This window comes from Myotis myotis, unplaced genomic scaffold, assembly GCF_014108235.1.
Source record: "Myotis myotis isolate mMyoMyo1 unplaced genomic scaffold, mMyoMyo1.p scaffold_m19_p_12, whole genome shotgun sequence".
Taxonomy (NCBI): domain Eukaryota; kingdom Metazoa; phylum Chordata; class Mammalia; order Chiroptera; family Vespertilionidae; genus Myotis; species Myotis myotis.
Window position 1 is genome coordinate 5,397,549 of NW_023416316.1, and position 24,535 is coordinate 5,422,083.

Genomic DNA, 24,535 nt, shown 5'->3' on the forward strand with positions numbered 1-24,535 from the left:
GAAAACACTGGTTTCAGGGAGCCCCGCAGGGAGCAGCCGGGCAGACACCCAACCCGCAGGGGCGCGGCTGCTCAGCCGGGCCACCCCTCTCCGGAGGCCAGCCCTCCGAGAACCATCTGACCTGAGCCCTCTCGCGGGAGAGCACTGTCCCGAGGGTGCCGGGCTCCCCTGTGGGAGAGGGGCCGTGGGACACGGCGTGCGAGTGGGCTCGGCCTTGGTTAGTGCCTTAAGGATGGATCCTCAACGCTGGCCCACACCCCGGGAGACGCAGCCTCTCTCCCCGAACCACAGGCTCTTTAACTCCCAGGTGAGTCAGAATGGCCTGGGTGCTCGTTAAAAATGCAAACCACTAGCCCCACACCTCCGAGACTCCGCTGAGGAGCTCTGCCCAGCGGCGCACTCTGCCTGGCGTCAGAGGATCTCATGGTCCAGGTCTCCTGGGTCCAGTTCCATGAAGCTGTCCTGCACCAACAGGACTCTCCATCCCCACAGGACGCCCGTAACCCACAGCACTTCCGGCGCCACCACCCTGAAAGGGGGCAGTTTCCAGGCAGACGGAGGCCAGCAGGGCGCGTGTCTGTGTAGCCCAGAGGCAGACTCTGGGGGCTCCTCCGCCACCGCAGACCAGATGTTGGGAAACACCAGGGCCCAGCACAGGGGCACTCAGCTCACTGGCTATTGATCACTTATTATGACCCCTGACCCCGGTGTCTCTTCGGTCCACGCCTTTTGTGGGCTGAGCCTCTAGGACTCACAGGAGGAGAGGAACCCTGGTCTGTCTGGCTCTCTCTGCAGCGGTTCTCACCCTGTGGGTCGTGACCCCTTTGGCGGTCAAACAACCCTTTCACAGGGGTCGCCTAAGACCACCCTGCATATCAGATATTTACATGACGATTCATCACTGTAGCAGCATGACAGTTAGGAAGTAGCAACGAAAATAATTTTATGGTTGGGTCACCACATGAGGAACTGTATTTAAAGGGCCAGATGGTTGAGAACCACTGCTCTACAGTGTTTTCCGAACACTCGCATGCTCTGGGTTTCTGTGGCTTCACCTCCAATAGCAGGGAAAAGGTAACACATTCAGGCACCTCACGACCGTCTTTTCTGGAATCCGACAGAAGGCACGGTCTCTCTCTGACTCACGTCGAGCCGGAGCCCGCCCTGCCCAGGGCTGAGGAGCATGCCTCCCACCTGCGCTGGTCCTGACTTCCTCCGCTAGCCCTGCGCTTCCGAGGAATGACTTCCAGCCACTGGAAATCTGCCCTGGATTATTTAAAGGGACCCTTTTGTCAGAACAAGAGGACACACTCAGTGGAGCCTGGCAGCTTAAAAAGACACGGAGAATGGTTTCTCCACGTGAGGCTTTTGGGGCTACAGCACAAGGAACGACGCACCGCCGGCCAGAATCAGGATGGGGGCCTTCGGGAAGCGCAAGGCCCCGAAGGAAACCAGAGGCCTCGTCTCCCCCCGCCCCCAAGGCAGTTGTATAACTTTACTGGACCATCAGCATTCGTTCTCGTCCACATGAACGGCCTGTAGATTTCTGAAGGTGGTGACCAACGCATACAGCTTGTTCGGTGAGTCTTCATCCTCATTAGTTTTCTGGACAAACGTACCCAGACACGATATGGGACATTCCTTACTCCTTTGGCCCGGCCTGCTCTGTTGAGCCTGGTGTCCATGCGCACGTCCGGAGTCCCCATCTCTTCATGGCGACTTTCCGGGTCTCCTTGAGTGCCCGAGGGGTGCGCTTCCTGAACCCCACAGGGTGGATGCGCTTATGAATGTAGGTGGTGCTCCCGGTCACCACCTCGCTGAGGGCGGAGCGGCCCTTCTTCTCGCCACCCTTCTTTGCGGGAGCCATCCTGCCGGCAAGTTGGAAAGAAAGAGTGCGGGGTACTGTCCAGAGGCCTCTTCTTAAAAACCTTCCTTTAATGCCCCAGGGACTATTACATCAGCAAATAAACAAATACCCCAAAACAAAAGCCCAGCCTTCAGGGGAGCAAATCCCACAGGCAGCCAGCATGCAGCAGCTTAGCAAGGAGATTTGTAAGAACCACCACGTGGTGAGCCCTCGGGAGCCTCGTAGCTCTCCCACGTGGCCAACACCCGTCACCTCCTGGGTCCTCGCTTCTACCTGTGCCCGTGGGGCCGACCCCGTTCCAGTTTCAAACTGACGACACCAGCAGAGGTTTACTGCTTGCCCAATGGGACCAGGCGGGCCACCAACAGAACCGGGTGTGGAATACGGGGCTCCCCTATTGACATAAATGCCATGTCATCGTTTACTGGGTCAGTGGAAAAGCCGTCGGGGTGAGGCCGGGACAGGACCCCAGAATCCCAAGTCCAAGGCTGCCGCTCGGCGAGAGGACGCTCAGAGCTGCTGGCCCGGGGTCTCAGAGGACACGGGTCCTTAGCAGCAGCCCGGCTTCACTGCAGAAGAATTTCCAAGCTGTCTTCGACAGGCACACTCTGAGAGTGCATCCTTTCGGGTAAACTGTTGTTTCGGTGGTGGGGGTGGGGTGGGGGGGTGCCAGCCTGATGCCCGGGCTCTCCGCTCGCTCCCTCCCACAGGCTGGCAAGTGCCAAGTCGTGCTTCCACTTTCACCTGAGGCTGCGGGAACACAGGCGGCCTCCAGGTTCCCCTAAACCGGTGTTGCTCCAGCCCTTCCTCTTCCCAGGGGTGTCTGAGGATGAGATGCAGAGGAGGCAGGACCAGAGGGAGCCGTGTCCTTATGCCTAAAACAGGCTGTTCTTGGTTCTTGAGAATGAAACCCTGAAGGTCATGACGTGGCTTAATCTGTCGTTTTGACATCAGTGAAACCGGGAAGCCGAGAGCGGGGCGTCTGGTCGGCCAGCAAGCCCAACAGACACAGCACCCGAAGTTCAGCCCGAATGGGCTACTCCCCGCTTTCCTCCTATAAAAGCAGTAACTGTCTCAAAGTGACTATTTCTGTAAAAACCTGACCCCACCAAAGAGCCACCCGCCGGTGCTGGGAGGGGCGGGAGTCACAGAGGCCCGAGAGAAGGCAGGGGTGGCCGGGAGGGTGCGGAGGAGTCTGGGATCAGTGACAGGTGGAATGTGGCCGGAGCGGCTGGACGCTGCTCTGCGTGGGGGTGAGCCCGGCCAGCGTGGCATAGCGAGTGGGGACGCGCGGCGTGGGGCAGCCAGACGGTCGGCTCCTCTGGGAAGAGCTGGCGGACTGTGTGAGGACGGAGGCAGGAGGACGGGGCTCTCTCTGGTTCAGGAGAAGCGGGAGCCGGGGCCACTTCCAGGAGGGAGGGTGGTTAGAGAATCTGCAGGCCTTTCCCCCCATTTGCACAAGGGGGTGCTGGGAGGCGGGAGCCCATGCACTGCAGGTGTGGCGGCACCGACAGCCCCAGGAGCGGGAGGAACGGGGCGCAGGCTGGGGTTCGGTGCAGATGAAACGGCTTCGGCCAGGAGGCGGGACGGTGCCTCTGCAAACCTCAGTTCCCGGGAGGAGGAGAACCTCCCAGCCGAGCTGTGGTGGCCGAGGAGCCACGGGTCCTGTTCCTCCCCGGCTCTCAGCGGCTCCTGCCAACGTGCGGAGCCTCCCGAGGTGGGGACCGGGAGGGCAAACCTGAGCCGGGACAGGCGTGCCCACGGCCTGATGAGAGGAACCCTGGTCTCCGCCCAATTCCCTTTTACATGAACAAACTCACCGTTAAAATTATTAACCGATGTAAACGCGGAGGAATTTATTCTAGTGACAAAATTCATTTAAATAACTTATACATGACGTTGATTTTTATTTATAGATCATTAGTTCTACAAGTTCATCAAAATGTTTCACTTTTATATTACCACATTTTTGTGGGAGAAATATGTGCTAAAGAGCCGTTTTAAAATCTGGGCCTTTGGGACTATCTGGGGAATTATCCTACGGAAACATTTATGGCCCATGACCGGCTTGGGAAGAGATTCTCAAGACGGCTTATCAAAGCTCGTTGTTCTAAAATCTCTCACCACAGCAAAGGCCGTAACATGGAGCATTAGAGGCTCAACATTCACCCCACCCCGCCCCCAATTACTCAGCCGGGTTCTGTGCGGATGATGGTGGAAAGCAACCCCGCCTACCTCCCCAGCCACTGCAAACATCCGTGCTCTGAAAGCCCTTTGGCACACCTGAAACTAATATAAAAAAAGTGTTGACTGCAAACTGTAACCGAAAAATTAAAAAAAAATTCCTTTGGCTGCGACCAGTCCAGTGGCCAGTCCCGGGCCACTGCGGCTCTCGCCGTTACAGAGACTGGGGGCCAGAGAGCAGCTGTGGGGTTGGGAAAAGTGCCCAAACAGGGAAATTTCTGCCAAGGGAGAAACATCTACTTTGCCCCACTGGGCTTTCACCTGGGGAGGCGGGGCGGGGGTTGGGGGGGGAGGAAGAGGCTGCAGCAACTTGCGGAGCGCGGCAAGCTGGTGTAATATTTAAGAGAACAAAGTGCAGGCGGTCGTGGAACCTTTGTAGTTGAGGGACCGAGGGGCAGAGCAAACACATTTTAACAGCCAAGCCCCTCCTTTCACACATGTGTAAAGCCTCTGGAATTTCACTGGAAAAACGATATTTCGAAAGTAATCTTTGAAGTTTGAAAATTAAAGCAGGAAGGCTGTTTCTCAGTAGAGAGAAGGTTTCAAACTGCTGAAGGGGCAAAGGAAGGCGCTAATGGGCGTAAGTGGCCCCGCATGGGGGGATGGGCTCTGAGGTCCCACTCCTTCTCTCAGGTTCTCCCGACGGTTCAGGAGCTATTCCTTTTCTCTCTCGGGGCCCTTTGCCCTGCCAGCGCCCGATGAACCCTCACCCGGGCCTGGGTGGAAACCAAGTTTGTCAATGACAATTCAGAGAGAAGGGGAGCTGTGTGTGTGTGTCTGATGTGTGCATGTGCACGTGTGTAATGCATGCATGTGTGTGATGTGCGCACGTTGACGTGTGTGTGGTGTAGGCACATGTGATGTGTGCACTTTGCCATGTGTGCACGTGTGTGATGGGTGCACACATGATGTGTGAATAGGTGGCATAGCAACAAGAAAGAAACAGCATGAGCCTCGCAGGTGAGCAGGGGCCAAGCCTGTGTGACCCGCCAGCTCCCCCACCGAACCCGGGACGCGAGGCCCAGTGGGGAATGGGGTTCTTTCAAAGCCCGAGCAGGCAGGGCGGAAACAGCCACTGCAGGGTCCAACCTCAAGGCTGAAGATAGAGCTCCGGGCCTGGGAACGCAGAGGCGGCTCTCTGCTGGGGTTTGTGCGTATGACACCAGCACAGACAGAACCGATGCTCAATGGAATCGCGCTGAGTTGAAGACATGGGACTGTCATCCTCACGCATCTCACCTGACAAGGCACTTCGGCGTCTTTTCCTTAGGAGTCTTTCCCACAGCCCCGCCTGACAGAGGCTAACCTGAGGCTCAAAGGAGGGGAGTGACTTGTCTTAGGGGAGACCTGGGACTTGACTCCAGGGCATTTAGAATGAAGCCACATTGTCCTACAGCCACACCCCGATATTAGCAGGACACGGGTCCCAGACAAAGGCCTGTCCTGCAATGTGTAGAAGCGGCTGGAAAAGAGCGACCTGTGAACTTGCTGAGCCCTTCGCAGTTCTTTTCTTTTTGGCATCAGTTAGCAATTACCCTTGAACTTCCCTTCTCCCTCCCCCCAAGGTATTCCAATTACTGTTCCAATTACTTCAGCCAAGAAGCTCACCCAAACCCTATTCACCCCCTCCCCCCGCCCTGCACCCCACACGCAAACACACCCGGCAGAGCACAGGCAGGGGACCGGCTGGAACACTTTCCCTCACTAACCGCACAGGAGGCTGCACCGCGGGGCCGGGTGCAACATTCGGGACATAACGCATTTCCAGGACAGCCAGCTGCCCCAAACCACCGAGCAGACTGTGCGCCCAGGGCCACGGCCACACGCGCAGCGAGTGCTGGCGAGGAGATGCCTGAGGGAAAGCACTCCCACGGCCAAGGGCAGGGCCTGTCTTTGCCTTTTGTGGCCCAGAACCACCCAGAGGACCAGCCAGGAGCAGGGCGAGCAAACAACTGGCTGAAAGGCCGTGCTGGCTTCCATGTTTACAATGCTTGCTCTACTTGGGGCCTGGCTGTGTGTCCATGTGTGGCCGGCATGTGTGTGCGGCCACACGGGTGTACATGCATGTGTATGCGCACACAGGAAATGAAGATCCTCCAGGGCACTTGGTAACCTCTCCCCTCTGCTGGCCACGCCCCTGACGAGGCTTGAGGGGCTGACCCTGCCTCCCACTCGTGCTGGGCGCTGCTGGGAATGGGTTTTCCATACAAACCCACATAACTAGTAGGAGGGCTGAGGAACGAAACCGTGACTTTCCTCACAGCCAAACCCGCATCCAGGTGTCCTCAATCAGCCAAGCTGCATGGAATTTACCCGGGACTCGGCCAACAGCGGGATCCAGTGCAGACTCACCTCATCTGCTCTTTATATGCCACCGGGCTTTCCACGGTCTACCCCTGACCACAGGCTGAGTTCCTGCGCATCTTCCAGCTAAACCAAAAGATAAATAAACCCTTTCAAAGGACACACGTCTTGGGCGCCCAGCCCAGGCCTCCTGTGTCCTCTCTTCCTACCTGTGGGAGGCGAGGGGCGAGGCCTGACCCACCTCAGAGCACCCGGGGCCTTTGCCCCTTTCTCTGCCTCCTGCCCTCAGTGTTTGAACGCCCACTACCTATGGGGCTGGGGTACAGGCTTGGTTGAACCCACTCTTCACAGAGCCTTGCTCTGCTGGAGCTCCAGGGTCCTCCGGGCAGCACCAAGGGACGGAGGTGCAGCTGGCTCTCAGGACCCCCTTCAGCAGGCTCACCGGAGGTGGCAGAGGGGGGTGTCCCCCTGGCTGCTCCCAGCCCACGCTGTGCAGTGGGACACCTTCCATGGGCCCGGCCACTGCAGCCTCACCCCCCTGAACTTCACTGTACCTTCCAGGCTTTCCCGCCTCCATTTATTTCCACAACTGAGGAAACCAAGACCCAGATGGTGAAGGGCCTGGCTCCTGATCAGGTCTGGGGTGAAAGGCAGAGGGAGGACACTCAGCTTCCGGTCCTCTGGTTCCTCTTCTAAGCTCTGCCCTTCCAGAGACGCAAAGATGTCACCAGTGAGGAGCCAGCTGCACCCGAGGGCAGACGAAGGCATTTCTGCCCAGTGGTGCCCCATTGTCACCTGGGGCCTTGTCATCAGTGGGAGGAGGCCAGAGCGTTGAGACGCGCCTGCCTTAGTGCTCCCCGTTCCAGGCTGAGGGGCGCAGCTGGTCTTCACCCACAAGGCCCAGAGGATGCCCCGGGAACCCCTCAGCTGCCCTACCCCCCTTGATCCCAGGTGCCATTTCTCCTGCTCGGGCAAGGGACAAGTGCCCTCAGCCTGGCCCACACACTGGACCACAGGCCGTGGAGGTCAAGGGCAGATGCTGGGCCAGCTGCCTGAGCTGTGTGACTCTGGGTAAATGAACTGAGCTCTCTGTGCTTTCATTCCTCACCTGCAAACAGGGGTTGATGCTGCCTACACTCTTGGGGGTGTTTGCGTGAAGAGCTAGAACAGGGGCTGAGACTATAAATGCTTCGCATTTGTTTTGTTATTAACATAATAGAAATGACCAATGTGCGTCTGGAAACCCTGTCTCTGCCCTGCCCCCACCCCCCAACCCTATACTCAGCAATTTCCTGTACATAATCCTCCCCAGGGTGGGGGTGGGACTGGGAGGGAGGTGGCCCTGAATCAGGAGGCTGTGACATGACAAATAAGCTGCAGGCTGACGTGTCGCCGAGACATATTGGAGTTTACTCTGTCGCTGGGGCTTGCCATCTGTGCCGCGCGCGGGGGCTGGCTTCCCAGGCTGCCGAGGGGGCCAGGGCAGGTCCACCCAGCCCCGGACAGATCTGCAAGCTCAGCCGGCCATCAGTTAGGCTGCCTAATGAGAGGAAATGGGCTGCGCCCCCCGCCTCCCTGGGAGCCAGGCCTTCCTTCCCAGGGTGGCCGGGGCCTTTGCTCTACACAGTGCCGGAGCCAGCAGCGTGCATCGCCCGGCGAGCCTCCCTGCCCCTGCTTCTCCGCAGCCGCGTGGTGGCCCCGCGGTCCCAGAGGAGAGATCAGGTGATATGAACTTGACGGCAGAGCCCTCAGAGTCGTCCCTGATTCACAGTAGGATGCTGGGGCACAGGCTGATGGGGCCAGCCCTTCCCTCGGGAGCGTACAGTCTAGGGAGGTGGGAGAAACTTACAGCAGGAGCAGACCGTGTGAGCGGCGACGGTGGAATTCTGTGGAAGGCACAACGCAGGCGCCCAGGGGCCACTGCCATGACTCACTGTGGTGAAATGCTTGCCGCTCCTCCCTCAGCTGGGGCCCCGCGGCCCTGCCAAGTGCCCGAGAGCCAACATGGGACCAGAACATTATAGAACTTAAGGCCCCAAACACAACCTGGACCAAAAGGGGGCATTTCACCTTGAGGCAGAGTAAAATACAGTCATACACCTTCACGGCCTGCCTAACACTACATTGAAACAAACAAAACTGATGCTCAGAAATGATAATGACATTAGAAGAAATTGACAAACCAGTAAGAGCTGCCATTCTCTGGTCAAGTATGATGAATAAATGCATATCTATCTATCTATCTATCTATCTATCTATCTATCTATCTATCTAAAGAGGTAATATGCAAATTAGGCCAGGACGCCTTAACAGGTCACGACTGGACAGGAGGAGGTTGCGTGCGTGCGTGCGTGCAGGTAAGGCCCCGAGCGGAGACAGAGACAGGGGTGCCTCCTCGCACGGCGGGAGGCAGGGCGCCTCCTTGAGCAATTTCAATTGCGTGCTGGGCCTCTAGTATGGATATGAACATAAATATACTCGTCAATCCTACTTGATCAAAGAATGGTAGAGTGAGTGTGTGTGTATCTCAAACATTATACCTTCCAGAAAGAAGAAATATTTTCCGGGCCAAGGGAACATTGACAAAAACTGATCACATAGTAGACAATGAAAGTCTAAATGCATTTTTAAAAAATAAAAAATTATACAGGTCACATTCTCTGACCACCAAGTAATAACATTAAAAATTAATAAGAAAAGGTTAAATAAAATCTATCTCAATCACTCGGAAAAAGTATTTTTAACACTTGAGCCAGAGAGACAATCAACACTAAAATTACTACAATTTATAAATGTGAGTCCTATATATAAGAACACCATAAAAATACACAAATATATATGTGTATATATGTAGCTTTAAATACTTGTATTCAAAAGCAAAAAAACCTGAAAACAAATGAGGTGACCACTCAACCCAAGAAGGTTTAAAAACAAAATAAGCAAAACCAAATTAGAAAAAAGGAACTAAAGATAGAATTAAATAATGAAATATAGAACAAAAGCCTAATGCCTTTATACATAAATAAAAAACTGGTCATTTGAAAAGATAAATAAAACAAATCCTTAGCAAGGATAACCAAGAAAAGGGAGGAAAAAACAATAACATTAGGGATATATTTGACCATAGGTATATTAATTTTAAAATTAAAAACTCTTAGACATAATTTTATACCACTAAAGTTTAAAATTTAAATGAAAAGGCTGACTTTTCTTTCAAAAAAAAAATGACAAAATTGACTCAAGAAAAAGCAGAAAGCCTGAAAGAAAACCGGTCACTGAGAAAGAAACGGACGCTCCTGTCCCTCCCCCGGAGTCCGCCAGCTCCACGTGCTCCCAGGGCTCAGCTTTCACAGGGACGTTTTTTCATTTTCTTTCCCCTCCAAGGAATAGAAATGACAATACTTCAAAAATGTCCTTACATTTGAAAGAAAAACCTCTGATTCTTAGATCTGTCAAAAATAATATCTCGATAAGTATTAAGCCCAGTTTCACTTATATAAAACACCTAACTTTACAGCAGCTTAAAATCAAGTACTTAATTTAAAGAATAATGTGCCAGAGTAAACTAGGATTTATTTCATAAGTATAACAATAAATTTCTAAGTGCTAAATTATCAAAAAATGTTTCGTATTAATAAGCTAAGTAAGAAAGAATACAAGATGCTGAAGTTATTTTTGTATGAGATGAGGAGAGAACTCCTGGTCATGGACAACAGTGTGGTCACTGAAGGAGGGCGAGGAGGAGGCAGAGGGAATAGAGGGGATAAATGGTGATGGAAAAAATAAAATAAAAATAAATAAAAATGAATTAGTTAATTAATTACAAGCAGTGCCTGAGTTTAATTTTTAAAGACTCCCAGGAAATAGGAGTAGGGGAATACTTTCTTTAGCATGACCAGACTCCCCGTTCTCAGTTACCAGCCTCCCTCAGACCTGACTGCAGGACACCAGGAACATCCCACGGAAGTCACGAACCAGATAAGAATGCAAGCTACTGCCACTACCGTTTGCTGCGTTGTCTATAAAGCAGGAAAAAGAAACGAGGTCCACTGCTATCAAAGAGATAAAACTGTATTTGCAGGTGACATTGTTGTCTACTGAGAAAACGCAAGTAAATCAATTGGAAGCTACTGGAAATAGCAAATGCAGAGAGGTGGCCACTTACAACATGAATATTCAAAATCCAACTATATATATGCATTTATATACAATTACATACATACACAATTCCAAGTGAAAAAGAATGGGCCAAGAAAAAGGAAAAACATTTAAATCTAGGAATGAATAGTATTTTACTGAATGATAAAGAGGGACATTTGAATAAATGGAGAGTCACTTTACATTTCTAGAAGGAAAGACCAAGTATTTTAAAGATGACCATTCTTCCCAAATTAAGTTATAACTTCAATAATTTCTCAAAATTTTGAAAGTATTTTCCGTGAAACTTAGAGTGATTCTAAATATCAACTGGGTAAACAATTGAACTAGAATTACCAGAAACATTTTGAAAAACAACTATAAAGAATAGTAAGACCGGATATCAAAATTAAAAGTATTCCTCCCACTAGAATATGCATTTAAGTCAAAGGAACAGGACACACATCACAAAATATATCATCGCAGATAATAGGCGGCTAATAATATTGTTTTCAAAGGAAAGATTATGTAGTAAGTGGTGCTGGGACAATAAAAAAATAATTTGGAAAAACAGATCCTTATGTTATACATCCAAACAAATTACAGGTGAATTTTAGATTAAAATGTTAAAAACAGGAAAAATAAGATTCCAGAATATGCCATGAGATAGAGGAGACCTTTCTAAAATGTGATGGCAAAGGCACAAAACAGAAAGAAAAGCAAAATTAAAGGCCGAACTACAAACTGGCAAAAAGCAGTAACTTGAGAACAAAAGCAGCCCCTTTCCGTAAGGAGCTGCCATAAAAAAGCCAGACTCACAGAGGCGCAGGGAGAGGGTGCGAGTGGCCAACCGCGGGGAAGTGGGCCTCAGTGTAGTCAAGGGATGTAAACTAACAATACGATGCCATCTCATCTTCCCGATGGACAAGGATTTTACAGAATAATAGTAAGTTAGTACGGAAAGACCAAGTATTTTAAAGGAGAAACCCCTTTTGCTCATGTGGAAGTGTAAACGGATTCAACCATTTTGGTGATCAGTTTGTTATTATATATCAAAATGCTTAAAAATTCACACTTATCCTAAGGAACAAAGGTTTACCTAAAGGAATGGTCAGCAGTGTATGACATTTAGAAGTGATGATAATGTAAGTATCCAGTCTCAGAGGACTGGTTAGATAAAGTACATTGTATCCGTGAGGAAGATTATACAAACACTGAATTCCCTAACCCTAACCCCCTCCTCCCGCCCCCTGCCCCCCAAGACTTGAATGACAAGAAGAAAGCAGTGTGACCAGGTCTCAAAACAGAATTACATTCTCAGGGACAAAAAGGAGCAAGTTCCATACACGCAACAACATGGACGAATCTCAAAGCCGCTGCGCTGAGGGACACACAGGCTGCACGCCAGGTGAGTCCACTCATGAGGCATGAAACCCAACTGGCCGCCAGGGACGGGGCAGGACTGGAAATGGCTGGAAGCAGAAAAGAGAATGCTTGGGGCGACAGGAAAACTCCGTGTCTGACTTCTGGTGGGGGATACATGACATTTATCATGTAATTCGGCATTAACAAAATTCATTGCACTACACACATTAAAAGGATGAATTTGATTGTGTGTAAATTACACCTCAATAAATCTGACAGATGGATGATTTGGTAGGAATATACTTTTACATAAAAATATATATGGTATAGAAAAAAGTTGAAACGATTACCTTAAAATACTGTTTCTCTAGAGGTAATGGGATTGAGAATAATATTAATTTTCTTCTCTATACTTTGATGTATTTTGATGTATTTTCCAATTTTTCTACAATGAATATGTTTCTTTTCTAACTCAGAAAAGTTTGTGTCTGTTTTTGATAAAGAACAATATAGCAATGTATTGTTCTGTCTAGCAAAACTTGTTTTAAAGGTTCTATAGCAGTGATGGCGAACCTATGACACGCGTGTCAGAGGTGACACGCGAACTCATTTTTTTGGTTGATTTTTCTTTGTTAAATGGCATTTAAATATATAAAATAAATATCAAAAATATAAGTCTTTGTTTTACTATGGTTGCAAATATCAAAAAATTTCTATATGTGACACGGCCCCAGAGTTAAGTTAGGGTTTTTCAAAATGCTGACACGCCGAGCTCAAAGGTTCGCCATCACTGTTCTATAGGAACCGCTGAGTCCTAGCAGCCTGGGCAGAGCTTTCTGGAGCTCTCGTTCCACCAGCCGGGTGCCCAGCGAGGGGCCCAGCGAGGTGCTCAGCAGGGTGCCCAGTGAGGGGCCCAGCGAGGGGCCCGGCTCCCAGCAGGTGCTCAGAGGGTGGCGAGGGCAGCACAGCCCAACAATTTCCTTTTGCAGCTGAGAAAACCGAGTTCCAGGGCAAGGCGGTGACTTGAGTTTGGAGGTGATCAAATGAGCCCTCAATCCCAGAGGGAGCACCCCTGAAACCCCCGAGGTGACCCCTACTGTCCAGGGGAAGTCAAGCTCCTGATAACAGAGATAAGCTACAGACACCACAGGTCAACGTTTCCCGTACTTAGGACAGTGCCGCATCCCAGCTTCACTTGTTTTTTTTCCAGTATAATTGCTGACTTTATATTTTTCTTTACAACTGAGACTCACTTTTTAAAACTCAAAATTACCACACCTGTGAGAGCCTGACGTCATGCACTGCCATGGGAAGGTGGGGGCCTCCTGGGGAAGGCGGGGGCCTCCTGGGGAAGGTGGGGACCTCCTGGGGAAGGCGGGGGCTTCCTGGGGAAGGTGGGGACCTCCTGGGGAAGGCGGGGGCTTCCTGGGGAAGGTGGGGACCTCCTGGGGAAGGTGGGGGCCTCCTGGGGAAGGTGGGGCTCCTGGGGAAAGTGGGGCCTCCTGGGGAAGGCGGGGCCATGCTCTGTGCCTGCTGGCTGGGCTGGCCTTGCCACATGTGACCGGAGGCTCCCAGGTGTGTGGGCTTCAGTTGCAGGTAAGGGGCTGCTCCCTCAGCCTGCACCCCAGACCAGAAGCCAGGACCCCACCACTCCGCCGTCACCGACTTGGGACCTGAGTGACACACAGACGGCAGTCTTGTCAGCCGCTGCCACTTGGGAGGCCATGTGCCACTGCAGCAGGACCAGCCGAGACCATGGACACGCCCACTTCACTCCCACTCGAACAAGGCTATCCTCTGAGACGCTGCGGCGGGAAATGACACAATTGCATTGGCCGTCCACATCTCCCATTTCCTCACGGGCACACGTGTTTTGGGAAACGCCATTGGAGCCTGGAGGGAGAGCAGGCGGCACCAGACAAGATGCAGAGAAAGGAGCAGCTCCGAAGGAAGGAGACTCTGCGGCCAGATGGACTAAGTTCAGAAAGCTCTGGCTTCCCCCCACCCCCAAGAGCTGTAAACTACACCGTCAGCTTCATAATTGGCTGTGTTCACGTGTGTGTGTATGACTGCTTTAAAAGTGCACTTCATTGTAAGACGGGTCCCCGTTCAGAGATGTTAACATGTGCAGGGGGAGGACCCTGAGACTCCAGGGTGACTGGGAAGCAACAGGAAAGCAAAGTCAAGGAGGTGACTGCGTGGCCGCTGTTTCCCTAAGCAGTGGCTCCATTACTTAACCGACAGCTTTTCCCTCTTCAAACACACTCCGCTCTGACCACCTCAATATAAAAGATCCTACCTCCTCTACCGCTTACTAACGTAGGTACCGGTGTAACGTGGGTACCGTGCAGCTATATAGAACTTTCTGTCAGCTCTATCGTGCTCCAGTCATTAATGGTCCACTTGTTTGGCTCAGGTAACTTACATTTGCATATGCAAATTATGCCTAAATACTCTGTACTATTAATGTTATCACTAATTATGTAATAATAGTTACCAGTTTCCACACGGATCAAACTTACAGTTTTGTAGCTATTAGGGAAATTGTGCTTTGTAATTAAGATAATCCTCATTTCCAGATGCTAATTAACTATATAATAATTAGTCTCATTCACTAATGCAAATTAAGGATTTTCATCTTTATTGATAAAGGAGTTGCTTCTTATCAGTTAAGGGAAGATAGCCCCAGAAATCTTGCAGAGAAATACTTTCCCCCTCTAAAGGTTAGAAGGTAAATCCATTTTTATCAGTCTCATTTGAGAATGCAAATTAGGTCCGATTAACCAGGTCGAAGATAAATGTGCTAGTCTTACTTCAGGACAGAATGTGCGGCTTAGAAACACTCAGACAGCTCACGAGCGGAGGTCTTCCTGGCGGAGTAACTCGTCCCTGGTCCGGGGAGCGCGCTGCTCTCCGTGTGTCTCTATCCTGGTGCCTTTTGTCCCTTTCAGACACCACGGGCGCCTCCAGCAATAGCCGTGTCTCCACGGCTCAGCCACAATGGGGATGCGAGAGAAGGGATTTTTGTGAGTAAATACAGAGGAAGAGGGAGAGCCACATTCGCTTGGATTATTAAGTTTTCTGTGTTCCAAACAGAATACAAACTGGCACCTCCCATGGTGACTAATGAGGGCTGCCTCGGCGAGAACAGAAGGGCTGACAGCCAGCGAGGCCTCGTTGGCAGGCCCCAGCCCGGCCGGCCGCATTCATCATCCGCTAAACCAATCCACCAATCCGCACCACCATTTGTCATTAATTATGCTAATCAGCACACCATTACTCTCTGATGACACGGTAGCTGTTATTAGCCAGTTACGGCTTTTCAAAAGCACGACTTATTGTGCATGCACGGGCTGAGCCGGCATCAGCCCACGGGGAAGAAATGTCCAATTACGGAACGAAGAAATTTGCTATTATCTTTTTATAACAAACCAATTTAGTGATTAGAAAAGTCTTTGAACTCACAGGTTCTTCCCCCCACATCCCTTCTCCCTTAAAATAACTGAAACAAAAAAATCTGTTTTTCAGCATTTCTCTGAAAGAGAAGGAAATACCAGCACGGAGACCTCTGGCCACGCGGTTAAAAGTGAGGCGTGGAGAGAGCCGGCTGGCGCAGGGCACGCCGATTCCTGCTGTGGGTGTGCAGGGCCGCCGTATCACGGACACGCAGCCGCTGCCAGTGCCTGGGCGGGGACGCGCACCCCTGCGGCCTCCGCAGGTCACGCACACCTTCCGGGCAGATGCTCCCTCGAGATGCCCGGCAACAGCCTTCTTTAACCCTCCGTGCCCGGTGCCAAGAGCGTCAGCGCCACTCAAATGGCCTTGGAGATGCACAGTGTGGCCACACTGCACGCGTCCCATGCAGGGTTTTGGGCAAGAAGGAGGACTGTGCTCAGTCTTGCAGAAAAGCGGAATCCTCTGGGGTAGCCGCCGGACCGGGTCAGAGGCGGCCCTTTGCCGAAAGTCTGGGCTCACGGAGGGGCTGGCACTGACCCTGGGGTCAGCGGACCTAACCTGCGGGCTCTCGGCCAAACCAGGCACTGATCCCACGTTGTGTTCAGGCTGGAGTCCTTACCACTAGTTTTAGAAGCTTCGTCTGTAGTAAGAGCTCATTAATATCATCAGAGTAAATGGGCCTATTAAAACATCTTTAAGCAAAATCTGAACATAAATCTCCCTAAACTATATTTAATGACTGTACTTAAGATACATTATATGCAAGTCTTAATGAGACATTAGATAGCATTTTGAAGATGAAAATGAGAGAATCCATATAAAGTCTGTCCACTTAATGTAGCCTTAAGCTATACTGATGAAAGCATTACTACCAAATTATTACTGCATTAGAACAAATATTTTTAATCATGTCTGATTTACGCATTCTCCTTTTCACAGAATTTTCATTTTCACAAAAAATACGTTTTGAGTTTACAAAAAGTGTGCGTGAAAGGATTCAGACGTCCGAGGCACACGGCAGGGAAGCAAACAGAACGTAGTGGGTGCTGCTCGTGGCAAGTGCTCCGGCCGCCAGTCACACCGTTAGGTTAGTTAGTCCCTCGTGCTGTCGGCAGCCAAGCATGCCGACCTCACCATCACCTTCCTTCAGAACCGGACCAGACCCAAAACAGTACTCGACCAAAACATTCTGAACACCAGGGTGCGGAGCAATGTACGCGGCCCCAGAGAGGAACCTCCACCCTGACGTGGCGCCCCATCCCTCCCTAACCCCATACCCGCCCTCCCCCCCAGCAGACACAGACAGACAGACTTCCTCTTAGTTCCAGGTCTGTGGCCCGTTTGTCTGTTCCCCTACAGCCGGCCGCGGAGGCCCCTCGGAGCCCTGCTCCCACCCAGGGACACTGAGAGCGCAATCGGTGCTGCTGGAGGAAGGATATTAAAAAAAAGGTCTGATTCCCCTAGGGCTACGGGAACTGAAGCCTTTAAACAGACCCAAATCTGGCTCCAGTCTGTTCAAACAAGGAAGGCCTTTGGGATGACAGACGTGGGCGGGAAGGGGCTGCAGGGCAGGATGAGCTACTGGAAGTAAGCAGTCCAGCCACAGGAAGAACGGAGTGTCTCTGCACACGGGGATCTACTCCATTTAAAATAGGAATATATTCCCGGGCCTATGAAATCCCGATGAGACTTAATACACAGCGGCCTTTTTGGAAAACAGGTCAAACTTCAGATTATATACACGTACATATTTTTCTTTATAGTTATTCGCTCTATTTAAAATACTATATACCCTTGCCTGGCTGGTGTGGGTCAGTGGTTGAGCGCTGACCTATGAACCAGAGAGTCGTGGACAGATGCCCGGGTTGTGGGCTCGATCCCCAGTGTGGGGCATGCAGAGGCAGCCGATCAGTGATTCTCATCATTGATGTTTCTCCCTCTCCTTTCCTCTCTGAAATCAATAAAAATATAAAAAACACACACACACACACAAAACACCCACGCATTTAAAATACGATACACCCAGCCAGGAGTTTCGATGCAACAACAGCAACAAAAACCACTCCCTCCCCGTGAAACTGCATCTCCCCTGCATCAAGGGAACAGCCCACAACCCCATTCTGGGGTGACTCTGCCGAGTCCTCACATCTCACATGGACGGAGCCGCAGAGACCTGGACAGGAGGACCTGGATCAGTGCCGCCCGGCGGCAGCCACAGCCCGGGCGTGGACCTGCACCAGCACCAGCACCAAGTGCTTTGCAAAAACCGACACTTCGGACAGCGTTAGAGATGAACAATCACTGAAGCTTTTTTTTGATACTTTACACCAAAGTGTAACCACCTTTTATAAATGCTATTCAATTATGAAAGGCTTCTGGGATTATGGAAATCAAGACGACTCAACCGGTGACACCTCTCCTAATAGAATGAGATTAGCTAGCCTTTTTTTTCCCCCTTCAAAGAAGAAGGAAGTAGCACAATTTCAACACTCTGGTCATTAAAAGACAACCCCTCCTTTAGCATGTAAAATCGGTAGCAACAAGCCCATTTCCATTTGCTTCTCCCAGATAGTCTCTCCCCAAAAGGAGCTACTTCATAGTACAATTTCGCATTTTTCACGGCATGAATTAGGCATTCTTCATAAATAACAGCTATGTGCTATACACAGGAGCTCCTTTTTATTAGGAACACAGTAATGAACAATGAGCAATGTGTTCTATTATTCTTTGTCAAATCACAAAATGCTACATTAGAATAACTGTGCTGGTCAATGTAATATAGTAGATTAAATTCAACTTCTGTGGAAAAACCACTGTAAAACAGCATGATAAGAAGGCTATAAAAAATTTAATTTTACTCCAAACTCCATCACAAAAAAAATGGTGTGAAAAGTAATTTTGCATAATCAGTACACGCCATCTGGAACAATTAACCGATTTCTATAGAACTATGAGGATCAGTCATATCTGCTTATTAAAGATCAGAAATTATACAAGTAATAAATCCTTGAAAAAACTAAGCGTACTCCCGCCTGTCAACGCTATTTTAACTTCAAATACTGAAGAACGCCTGATAAGGCTGAAAAGAAGAGATTAATATATGCAAATTACATCCAGCATTTAAAATCCCCACAACTGTCTCCGGTTTTCTGTCCCTTATTGCTGCCTTTATGTTTTATTCATACACCAACTCACCTGTCACTTCATAAGCTATAATATTATGGGGGTATTATTAAACAGCATAAAGCCGTGCTTTAATTGGAAAGCTTCATTGCATTTTCCAATTATTTGGAGTAAATTAAAAGCAGATGCACATAGTTTAATAAGGAGTCTAATATCAGTTCCGGGAAATCAAAATTCATTGTCATTACTATGCCGTGATAGTTTTGCAAACTGTACTCAATTTCAGAGGTTTTCAAAAGAAAATCTGTCTATGCAATCTGTTAATTGTCATTCGGTTAATAACTGTTTAAATATCCAAACTGCACAGCAGCTTCCTATTAAAAAAATTAAACCATGGGGTTTGTGCAAGCAAACAAATCCGGCGTGCCACTCCCGGGCCGGGCGGGCCGGACGTCCCAGACTTGCCTGTTCACCTTAAAACAATGGAGGTGGGAGAAACTGACCGACGCTGCGGCCGTGGCGGAGGGGAGGACAAAGAACAGCAGTTCTCGACTTCCAGAGCCAGCGGCTGCAGCTCCATCATCCGCTCTCGGTGGAAAAGGGCAGAAGCCATGTTATAAATTGCGTTTTCAGAGGTCTGCACAGCTCAGCAAAAAATTAGCTTCCAAAGTTTTAATTGGTCCACCTAAAATAAATCCTTTTAATGAGTAAACGAACTGATTCAGGACGCAAACATGGAAAAATCAAAGAAGGCAAATCTCATGAGCAATTTGTTTTTAAAAAAATTGACCCCTGAAGGGCCATTTCTCTACTGGTTCTTGACCCGGGAGTGGAGTGGTCCCACGGCTCTGCAGGCGCTGGCCACAGAGCCTACAAGTGGATTAAACTGACAAAGGGCTGCATTCTAAGCCTTTGTGGATTTAAAGATGAAACCTTGACGGCTCCTCTTCAGAAGGGACCGTGCTCCAGGTGGAGTTACATGTAGCTCTGCAGCTACAAGTTGCACACACACAAACACATGTAGCCGAGGCCTTTACAAATGGAAAGTTGTAGGCATACTCCAACTAGGGCACGTAACCTTTTCATTTTCACACGAAGTGACAGACTTTTTCAGATCCTAGGTGTGTAAATTACAACAGGACAAGCAGTAATTGACTTTTAAACTCCACCCACTGCGAGGGCTACAATTAATCTGTTTTTAGTATAAGAACCGCTGTGAGGTTCGTAACTTGTAGGCTCTCTCCCCAGTCCAATTAAACCCGAGTCCTGAAAGGTAACAGCGCAGTTCACTTAGTCTCCGCTTTCAGAGGGCGTGGTGGCCAACACCCCAATCATCCAAGGGCAAGCTCCCTGCTACACCCCGCCCCCACCTAGAGAGGACACCAAATTCTGGAACACGAGAAAGCATCTGGCAAAACAACCAGAAACTATGCTCAAAGATGAAGATAAAAACAATTCATGTGCAGTGATCCAAAAAACAGCATCTTTTTTCCCCCCCAAAATTACCTGTTTTAATAAGTAGACACACTGTGCCAACTGAACCATTTAATTATCTGCAAAAATGATGAATCAAAACAATAGTTTGCAAAAATAAATGACTAACCTCTGATTAAAATGTCTGTCCTCATTACATCCAAATAAAAGGTACAATATCTTTTTTAAAAACGGAGCCTGACGAAGGAGCGAGCCCTCAGCATGGACAGACGGCCCAGCACCCTCCCATGAGACGGACATCTACGGAAGTTGTTTAGTTTACTCTCTGGAACCCCGAGAAAGGACGCCTTGAACGCACGGTGCGTCCTGTGGCCGCCGGGCCAGTCTTGGCGCAGGCCTTTGAGTCCGGGGACCCAGGGCCTGGAGCAGGGACTTCATGATGTGACTTCCGTGTACCCTTAACCAAGCCTTGCTCACAGCTAGGTAAGGATTCTGGGACAAGGAAAGGGTTTTTGTTTTGGTTTGGTTTGCTAACGGGTCCTGCGATGGGAGGGATAAGGGGACAGGAAAGAGCCACGAACCAAAAGGCAGAGGAGAAAGAAGTCAAACCATTCAGATCCTTGAGCACACATAGATCCTTTCTTCATCAGAGCTGATCCGGCGAGAAGGGGACATCGGGCCGACTCACGGCTGAGAAGTTCTCTTTAGACGCGTGTTACCCAGCAGCACATTGAGATCTTAAGCAATCACTGATTTCTGAACTCGAAAGGAGGGTTTGCTTTGTGTTAGGGCACAGGGTCCCCTGAGCCGGGCGGGACCCCTCCAGGTGGGCTCCCTCCTGGCCCTGCCTCAGTGGACCAGCTAGCCGCCCCTCACCCGACTGCATCTTTAGATGAGGTGGGAGGGTCAAACTGTAGAGAGAGTAAGACCCAAGCCTCCTGGAATCACAGGAAGCACTTCACTGGAATAACAGTATTTGTGACGGTCATGCCAGTGACCAGTTCTGGGGTGCCCCTCAGGACTAGGAACTTCACGTCCATTATCTCTAACCCTCAAAATTCTGGAAGACAAAATGGGCTGAAATGTTATGTAAACTATCCAGTCATGCGGCGGGAAAAGGCAGGTGCAAAAGGGTGGATCTCAAAAATCAACGGAACAAACAGCCCTGAGCCCCTGGGGGCCAGGCCCACGCCAGTGAACGAGGCTCCACCGTCCCACCCTCCCAGAGGGACCCTGAACTCCAGCAGGGAACTGGGCTCCAAATGGGATGCTATAACCAGAGACAAATCGACGTCCTTAGAATTGGAAAACCAATCAGAGGGCCAATGTTTCACAAGAAGCATAAATAGCCAAGAGGCTTATGGCCAAAGAAGCTGCCCATCTGGGGCCTAAAAAGGTACAACCACCTCTGGCAGACGGATGAGTGACACCTGTGTAATCCTTGAGACAGAGGTGCTCCTGACAGGAGCGGCCTGGCGTTCTGCTGGCACGGGCGTGTTTAAGGAAAACGCACGAGGCCACGGGACATAAAGATGGGTGCGTTCACTGCCTCCAGGTAGCAAGCGATTAAGTGCTTCTAAGTGTGTCACCAGGAGCGATGCTGGGGGCCGGCGAGGCAGGCTTTTCTCACTCATTCAAAATTATGGATGTTGCCTTGCCAGCGGGTCTCGAGACCGCTGGTGCTCTAAAACAAGTCAGGCATGAGGAACTGCTCCCTCACAAAGGACCTCACCTGGGCTGAGAGCTGCGCATCACTCATCGTCTCAGAGACGATCGAAGACAAATACGAGCACGAGGAGTCTCGTTCTTGGGATGGGTGACAGATAGGTTCCATCCAAACTCCAGGCTGGGGCACTGAAGATTTTTTTTTTAAACATAAATGGGGCACCGTCCTGTTTATGTTTTTAAAAAACCTATCACTGGTGATTCATAACAAGAGGGGGGAAAGCACTGGGTATTCAGAACACAAACACACGCGTGTGACAAGGGATGGATCCAGGCATCATCCACAGGAAGGGGGCTTTTTTGTTCTGAAGCAGGCCAGAGTTTATTCGGTCCTGATGTTGGCAGCTAAATGCGTTCATTCTGGCACAAAAGGGAAGCGCTTATGTCATTTAACGGACAAAGGATGAGTCTCCTCTCCTCTCCGGATCTTGGGTTGCTGGTCCAACTTCTCCCAGGTTCTGCCAACGCCCACTCTGCTCTCTGAGTCGCCGGCGGTTTAAACGTGCTGACCTGGAATCTGACGCCGGTGACCACTGTCATGTTGGCCAGGCCGGAGCCCAGGAGCTGGGCCGCCCGCAGGGGCAGCGGGGGGACTCACAGAGCTGGGATGGCAGGAGGGGAAGTGGGGCTGGAGCTGGTGGGACGCACAGGGCCTGACATGGCTCAGCAGCCTCGGGCTTGGTGTCAGCCTGGCCTGGCATCTTAGGAGGCCCAATCTAGAAAATGAAGCTTCAAAGAAGGGGAGGCACTTAGGTGGCTGTCATTCAAACAAGAGCCTTGCTGTTGCCAGGGTCCAGGAGGGCCGGGGTGGGGGTGGGGGGCACATGGAGTTCAGTCCTAATAAAGGAAAATGTGGGCATAGGACTAAGAGAAGGCCACGGTTGGGGACAGCCAGGTGCCTAGAGCTCCCCAGACAAAGGCCCAACAGCAAGAGCGGTGACAGCCCCACCTACTGAAGGAGAGGCGGCTCCTGAGGTTCCTGGAATATTTCCTTTCCGGGTCGGCAAAAGATCTGGCAAGGGGTGGGAGGGAGGAGCAGTGAAACTGTTACAGCCACAGTCACAGTCACACATCTACAGCACTTGCTACGACCAGGCACAACTCTAACCCTCACCATAAACCACTGCCACCCATTTAACAGATAAGGAGACTGAGGCACAGAAAGGTTACGCTCCTTGCCTGAGGTCACTCAGCATTGAGCGAGGGGGCTCTGTGCTCACCCTCAGTGCTCTGCCCAGCAACAGCCAGTGGGAGCCATGGCCACTACTCAAGACATCCCACACACTAGGGACTGTCATCAGTCAAGCAACAGAGGCCTCACTCTGATGAGGCCCCGGAGATGACGGGCCAGGAATCATTTGGGATTTAAGTAACGCCGAGGCCTCATATACCAACTTTGTCCCAGCATATTCACTCCAGGTGTGTGTGCCGTTTCCACCTTGAGTTTGACAAGGGCAGCACCCGCAGCACAGGGAGCCGGAGCTTAGGATGGAGTCAGAGGCTGGGCTCGAATCCCACTACGAGCAGCGTAACTTTGGGCAAATCACAACCTCTCAAAACCTCGGTTTTTCCCACCTGTAAAATATTTATAACGATAAAGTATATTTATTAGAGATGTTTATTTTACAAGGCTGGAGCACGGGAGTGCAGCAACACTGGCAGCTGTGCCGTGTCTATAAAATACAGACGATAAGAGTGATAGCACAAAGCCGTAAGGTTTCCTGGGTAAGGATTTATTGGGACTAAATGGTAAAATGCATGGAAACTGCTTACTATCGAGTCTTGTACATGGTAAGTGCTAAAGGAAGGTTAGGTATTATTAAAATAAATTAACACGATCCATTTTAATAAAGGCAAAAACAACTTCAGCTCCCTAAATGTATTTAAATTAAAGAAGTTGCCTTAATTACATCATTTTTCTCTCAGTTGCTAGTCTATTATTTTGAGAGAGACAGAGACAGATAAAGAAAAAAAGGCAAATCTGACATAAGCTGCCCCAGGCAGGAGCGTGTGGTGAACTAGACCTTGTTCAGCCCACAGCAAACCTCTCAGGAAGTGCTAAGAGCAGGGAAGGGCGGGGACTGAGCGTGCTCCCCGCGCTCCCGGGCGAGGCCGTCAGAAAGGCCTTGTGCTGCCCACCCTCACACACGGCGCCTGCCAGGAAGGAATTATGCTGGGGAAACGGGGACGTATCTCTGATTTGAAAACCAGACAAAGAAGATAAACCCACAGGGAGAAGTGTCCGGAAGCTGCGTTTCTCCAGTTGTCCGTGTTCTTCGCAATCAGGCAGCGTTCGGATGGAATGCCCGCGAAGTCCGGAGGCAACAACGCACTTTTGCTGGTGACATCGCGGAACCCAATCTGCAAACCACACTCCTTCCCCGTATCCTTGGCCCTGGACGGTGGGTGTCATCCCTGCTGCCTTAGATGCCGGATACATAGGAGCTTCCAATAAATATTAGCTGAACTATGTTTAAACCACTGATGCTGTTATTGCAATTACCGATGCAGGGCCATGTGGGAATTTAGAGCCAGGAGGGCTTGGTGCTGGGCCTGCCGAGAACCTGGCTTCTCCGGCTCCCGCCACGGTTCCCCCCACCCCCACCCCCGCCTCGCTCTCGGATTTAAGAGGGGGATGTGGCCCATTAAACCAATGTCGCCTACACTCTGACATGCTTAAAAACCAGAGAGAGAATGAAAGCACAGCGGGAGCGTGCCCACCCTTTTAAGAGCACTGAAGTATCTGTCACCTAATAATGTTTTTATTTTTCATGATGACGAAACTGGAAAAAGGCTTAACTTTTTCCTACCCACGCAGCACAGGAAAAGCAGAAATGAAGCCTGGAGCAGAAAGCAGCCCCCAAGCACTTTCCTCCAAAA

The 24,535-nt window shown here is 50.4% G+C and overlaps 1 protein-coding gene and 1 pseudogene across 3 annotated transcripts in view; both read right to left on the reverse strand.

The window, feature by feature from the left end:
* MVB12B (multivesicular body subunit 12B) overlaps nt 1-24,535 on the reverse strand; it is a 137,141-nt gene that overhangs the window by 27,331 nt on the left and 85,275 nt on the right. The gene's annotated exons all lie outside the window — the stretch shown is intronic.
* LOC118667656 lies at nt 1,507-1,873 on the reverse strand (annotated as a pseudogene).